Raw genomic sequence first — 7,133 nt, forward strand, 5'->3', positions numbered from 1 at the left:
GGCCCAGCCAGATATCTGAGGGCACTTGAAAAAATGTGTGTAAAACAGAATTAAAAGATAAATTTATTCTGATAAAAAAATGCCTATGGGGGGGTCTTCAAGAAGTTCATGGAAAATTCATATTATGGAAAAACCATGTTAGGGTTTCAAAAAATTTTGCAATAAACTAAACATTTTTAAAATTCTATTTTCCATGAACTATTTGAAGTATCTGCATATTCTCCTATCAGGAAAGTTTGTGTAACTCTTATGGGGTATACATTCCACAGGAAAGTAGATTTAAATCTACTGGTTTTGTTTTTAATGATTTATTTGTTTATTTGAAAGTCAGAGTTACAGAGAATCAGAGAGAAAGAGAGAGAGAAAATCTTCCATCTGCTAGTTTACTTCCCACATGGCTGCAACAGCCAGAGCTGTGCCCATCCAAAGCCAGGAGCCAGGAACTTCTTTTGGGTCTCCCATGTAGGTGCAGGGGCCCACGACTTGGGCCATCTTCTACCACTTTCCCAGACCATAGCAGAGAGCTGGATTAGAAGTGGAGCAGCCAGGTCTTGAACAGGAGCCCATCTGGGATGCCGGTGCTGTAGCGGCAGCTTTACCTGCTACGCCATAGTGCTGACCCCAACTACTGGATTTGTATGCTCCTTTTTCCAGGTGGTTTCCAGACATCTTCCTCACCATGTCCACTTAATTAAAATTTCAGTAAAATAAGCTGAAATATCACATGTTGTAAGCCTGGCTCAATTACATTTCCTAGAAGTCCCTTCACAGTCCACTTCCGATCAGGGAAGGCTGCAGAAGAGACACTTGTGTGACAGCTGGGGGTTATCTGAAGCTTCAGACATTGTCTTTTTGGGCTTTGAAATGTTTTATTGGAGAGAATTTTCAACAATAGGTGGCATTTTATTTACAGAACTCAATGTGAGGAGGGATTGTTCAACTCACTTGGACCCAAGCAAGAATAACTCTTAAGCCTGTTCATGTATTTTCTTATTTTCCATTTACATCTAAAAAATGCTTTACATTCATAAAACTCCCAATATTGTAAATGACAATTATCCATCCCTCACTTAAAAATCTAAACAGGCTCAAAAATATACCATTGAAATTAGTCCAATGAGAGTGAAAACTACACATTTCAGATCCTGTACCAAATAGTAAAGTTACAGCAACAGGAGAACTTGTGATAAAAGATATGTGCTCATCTCCAAAAACAATTCAGGGTCCCCTCAGCCAAGCCTGTCAGGGAGAGGCCGCAACAGTCTTCATTGGTAATTCCACTCTCACCTCTGATTCTCTTTCCTTCTGCCATTGCTCTCCGTGTACATGGGCATCTTTTCCCATCATGACATAGTTTTTTGCAGTCGCTGTTGTTAGCACAGCTAAGCATCCATCTGGCCGAACCTCAAACTCTAGATACTAGTGTCCAAACGTAGCTTTGTACGTGGCACAGGACCGCGTGGAGAAACCACCGAGCCTCCCCCTCTTGTCCTCTGGAAAACCCGCGGAGCGGTCATTTTTGTCCCTCCAGGTTGCGTTGTTCTCCCCGGGGTCACTTTATGGGTGGAGTTGGAGTTGGAGTCCTGGTCCACCTTCCCTAGGATTCTCCTTCACCTTTCCCACTCCTGCGCCAGGAGTGCGGTTAGCTCCATCACGCAGGGCGTCCGATTGTGCAGGTTCTCTTCGCCATCCACATCCGAGGCAATGGGCACCGCCTGGAATTCAGCATCCTGCGAGCCCCGCCATACAGTATTCGAGCCTGTCTGTCCTCTGGGCTTCTGGTGCCAGCATCAGCCCCACGACCACAGCCTTACAGGCATCTAAGGCAGCACCCACGCTCATGAGGATAAAATACTGTAGATTATTCTTTTCACTGAATTATTCACGAATGTCACAGCTCTGTGTGTTACAGCTGTTTTCTCCCCGTGGGGGTTCTTTGTCTCATTACCACAAAGAAGGAGACATGGGACAAGGAAGAACAAGCAAAGCCAAGGGAGTTTATTGAAAGAAGAAAAAGCTTCGGAAGCCAAGAGAGGACCTCCAGTCAGGAGGATCAGTTTAGGGGCTGTTATGTAGCTCTGAAGAAGGAAGTTCATCTGATTGGTCAAGGTGTGTGCTAATAAAGTATTCAATGTGAGCCAGTCAGGGAGTTGGCAGAATCTGATTGGTTTGGCTGGGAATCAATCAGCAGTGACCTAACATGGAGCTCTTTGTATGTGAGGGAAGTTTGAGGTGTGTTCAGCTGGCTTGGTGATGGGCTGGACATAGTGAAAAGCAGGAACTAATCAGCAACCACCAAGTAAGAGGCTTGCAGCTTGCAGGATGTCTGTACTGCCACCAAACTGGGTGGAGTCCCCAGGCCCTCCAACTCCAACCAGAGGCCTTCTGTATCAATACCAATCACCCTCTGGGTCTTCTTTTTCAGTGCTTTGAAGAGGCCATTCCATTGTATTCTGGCTTCAACAGGACAGTTTTATCTTTCTTCCCTGCATTTAATAGATCTTTTTTCCAAACTCCTTTAAGGTTTTTCTCTATATCACTAATTTCAGTGGGTTGATTATGCTATGCCTTGTTTTTGTTCTGTTTTTGTAGTGTTGGGGACAGAATTAGGCCAGGAGTTCATATCAAAACTGTGGTCCATAAAAAAGCAAATTAATAAATTGTCAAAATGTAAAACTGTACAGCAAAAGTTCTTGTAAAGAGGAATAAAAAAGCTCAGACTGGGAGAAAATATTTGCAAACCATTTGTCTGAGAAAGATCTTATATGTAAGACTATATAGAGAATTCTCAAAACTCAATAGATAACCCTCTTAAAAGACAGGCAAAAGACATGAACAAATATTTCACTAAAAAGGAAATAGTACCTTTCAAATATAATTTTTATAGGCTGGCATTGTGGCACAGCAGGTTAAACCACTGCCTGCAGTGCCAGCATCCCATATGGGCATTTGTTCAACTGCTCCACTTCCAATCCAGCTCCCTGCTAATGGCCTGGGAAAAACGCAAAGGATGGCCCAAGTGCTCCGGTCCCTGCACCCATGTGGGAGACCTGAATTAGGATCCTGGCTCCTGGCTTCAGCCTGGCTATTGTAACCATTTTGGAAATGAACAAGCAAATGGAAGAATTCTCTCTGCCTCTTCCTCTCTGAAACTCTGCCTTTCAAATAAATATATACGTTATTTTAAAAATAAAAAAAAATCATTTTTAAAAGAAGGAAATAGTGATGATATTTCTGCCTTTGAAAAGATGTGTATTATTGTTAACATTATTAGCCATTCAGCAAATACAAATTAAACTCACAATGTGATAGCACCACATGCCTAATGGAACAACTAAAATGAAAGGTAGTGTCAACATGAAAGATCAAATATTAGAATTGCATCTGTAAAAAATGTCCACAGCCAGCAGATCTAGAGACAGAAAGTAGGTTAGTAGCTGCTAGGGGCTGGCATTGCAGGTACGTAATGGAGAATTACTGCTCACAGATATGGGATTCCTTTGGGGATGATTAAAATGTTCTGAAATTAGAGGTAATGTCTGCATAACTTGTGCATTCACTAAAGATCGGTGAATTGCATGTTTCAAAAGGGTGAGTTTTATGATATGTGAATTATATCATGATACAAAAAGGAAAAATAGTGATAATACTAAATGCTGGCAAGGGGATATAGAGAAATTGTGTCTTCCGTACGCTGCTGGGAGGATGTAAAATGGTTTAGCTACTCTGGAAAACCATTTGGAATATCTTATAAAACACAGCATGTGTTTACCATATATCCCAGCAGTTATACTTCCATAAATGTATCCTAGAAAGAGCAAAAAGTTACATTCACACCAAAATCTAAACATGAATGTTTACAATAATTTTATTTATAATAGCTAATAACTTCAAAGAATCCAATTATCCATCCCTTAGTGAATAGTTAAATGAACTAACCATCCACACCATGAAATTCAAGTCACTAAAGCAAATAAATTAACTATTTAAAGTGTTCTTTTAATTTTTACTTGAAAGGCAGTGCAACAGAGGAAGAGAGTCTCTCTCTCTCTCTCTCTCTCTCTCTCTCTCTCTCTCTCTCACACACACACACACACACACACAATCTTCCATCAACTGCTTCTCTCTTTAAATGCTGAACCAGGCTACAGCCACAAGCTTGGAACTCAATCCAGGTCTTTCTGTGTCAGCGGCAGCAACTAAGTGTTTGGGCTAACACCTGCTGCTTCTTAGGGTACATACTAGCAAGAAGCTAGAATCAGAAGCAGAGCAGGGACTAGAATCCAGGCACTCTGATATGAGATGTGAGCGTTCCAGGTGGTGTCTAACCACTGCATATTTGCCCCAGAATTGAACCTTTGATATATGCTACAACCTGGATAGAACTCAAAAGCAATATGCCTGGTAAAAAAAAAAATGCCCCTCTCAAGAGGTTATATGAGGAGATGATTCCATTTATAAAGCATTCTTGAAATGACAAAATGATGGAGAGATTAGTGGTGGCCAGGGCAAAGGGAAGGGTGTAGAGAGGTGGAAGAAGCTGAAGACTAAGTGTAAAAACAAACATGTAGGTTGTGGGAGCATTCTGTTTCTTGACTGTGGTGGTGGGTACATGAGTCTTTATATAGAATATAATTTCATGGAACTGGGGAAAAAATGATGGAAAATCAAATACCTGTAGCTTAGTTAATAGCAGTTACCAATGTTAGTTACCCAATTGTGATGTTCAACAGTTACATAAGATGCCACCATTACAGGAAATTTACATGGGGACTCTGAAGTACTTGTGTGGCTTCCTGTGAGTCTATAATTATTTCAAAATAAAAAATTAAAAGAAAACACAACTACCAGGTCATGTCCTCAAGAATAATTACTAAATTTGAATTTACAAAGTCCAAATAGATACACATACACCTGAAATTATGATGAATGATTAATATGGTATTTCATACCACAGGGGGAAATGGATATTACTGTCTCTTCAACCTTCAGTATTAGAATAACTATATAATCTATGAAAAACTAAAATGAAACTGAGTTATTTTTCTTTGGCTTCACCAACATAAATTGTAGAATGTAAACTCCAAAAAAGGTGCTCCATAAATATGTGTTGAGTCATGGATCATGCTTTAAATATATAAAAGGAATAGAGTTTAGAGAAACTGTGGCTAAAACAGGAAGCTGAAGACCATAGCTGTTAACCACTCCCAGATTCTCCCCTCCAGCAACCTCCAGCTCTTTGGGCAGCCACATCCTCAATGGTCTCTGGGGAGCTCCAGGGGCCAACGATAGTGTAGGATGGCCAGGAAAGTGGATCTTTTGGAAGGAAGGGTGCTTGAAGAGAGGCTGTTCTCTTTATAGAGATGGTTAGAAGAGTTATCAAGCTCATGTGCATCCAAGGCTTAATAAAGTTCCTGGAGTGCAGTAAGCACTCTGTGATTGTTAACTCCTGGAGTGCCTTGTCTACCCTAGGAGTTTAGACAGGAAACACATTATAGGGTGTGATTACATATTTGAAAGAACATCAACAGCATGAAAAAGAAAATGAGTGGGCAACTTTGGTGGGAAAACAAAATTCTACATGAGAAGGTTGAAGATATTTCACAGGACTAGATAGTTCTTGAAGATAAATTCTTTCTAATCAGAAGGAGTAGCAAGAGTATGCACAAGTTGTGGAAGGTCTGTGGGAGTCTTAGAGTAATGATGCCACATAGTTCTCCATTTCCGTTCCTGCTGACCCATTTCAGCCCAGGGCCCAATTCAAGCCAAGTCCTGCAGTAGCCTTCCCAGGTGTCTCTACCTGAAGACTTTCACCTTTTCAGCTCTTCGAAGATGTGGTGAACCGGCAATCTCCTGTCATAGATTATATGCAAAATGTCACTCCCCTGCTTAAAACCTGTGGATCTTCACAATTCATGCATGAAGTGGGGAGAGTATTAATTAGGAGGAGACTAAGTTACAAATGACAGAAAGTCTCAATAATAATGGCTTGAGAAAGACATTAGTCCATGCTGGATTCACCTCATAACCCAAGATGGTTGCTCTGGTTTCAATCATCATGTCCACATTCTAACCATCAGAAAGGAGAAGAAGTAAAGAAAGCAAATCTCATCTTTGAATGTCATTCCATAGGAGTTATGTAGGCTGTTACCTTATATAGTGGTTGGCCAGACCTTGGACACATGCAAGGGAGGCAGGGTTTAATCTTTATTCTGAATGGACATGTGCCAGTAAAAACAGGGGATTGTGGGATTTTAAGTACAAGAAAAAGGAAAAAATGGACATCGTGGGATCTACAAAGATCCATTTCTTTAAGGTCATCGGAAATGTGGTCTCATTTCCACCTAGACTTATTTACACAGCCATCAAACTAGTCTATTTTCCTCCACTTTCTAATCCTCCTAAATCACTTTCATTGATCATTAATTCAAAATGTATGTTTAATTAAGAGATTCTCCTGTGCACAGTCTTCAGTGTGTCCATACTGCTTACAGATAGGTTCAATCCCTTGTAGGAGAACAACATTAAAAACCCTCCATGGTAGCATTCCACCTTGATCTCACACTTCCTTCCCACCCCTCTCTCCTCCTCTGTCTGAGTGCACCTGGAGCTTTCAGTTCTCCTTGACTTTTCTCATGAAGGTCATCCACCAGAATGCTCTCCCTAAAAGGCCACCGCCAACTTCTTTCTTTTTTTTAAAAAAAGATTTATTTATTTATTTTGAAAGTCAGAGTTACAGAAAAGAGAGAGAGAAAGAAAGAGAGAATCTTTCATCCTCTGGCTTACTCCCCAGATGGTCACAACAGCCAGCACTGGGCCAGGCTGAAGCCAGGAGCCAGAAGATTCATCCAGGTTTCCCATGTGGGTTGCGGGGACCCAGGAACTGGGGCCATCCTCTGCTGCTTTCCCAGGCTATTAGCAGGGAGCTGGATTGGAAGTGGAGCAGCCAGGACTTGAATTAGTGCCCATATGGGATGCTGGTTTCACAGGCAGTAGCTTTACCTGCTATGCCACAGCAACGGCCCCAACCACCAATTTCTGAAACACTATGCAGACCTCTAAGCCTATCCCAAAAGTCATTTTATTTAGAAGCTCCTTTTTCATCACTTCTATTAAATGCAATCTATTCCTTC

This window comes from Oryctolagus cuniculus, chromosome 5, assembly GCF_051225735.1.
Source record: "Oryctolagus cuniculus isolate XC-2025 breed Fujian yellow rabbit chromosome 5, ASM5122573v1, whole genome shotgun sequence".
Classification (NCBI taxonomy): domain Eukaryota; kingdom Metazoa; phylum Chordata; class Mammalia; order Lagomorpha; family Leporidae; genus Oryctolagus; species Oryctolagus cuniculus.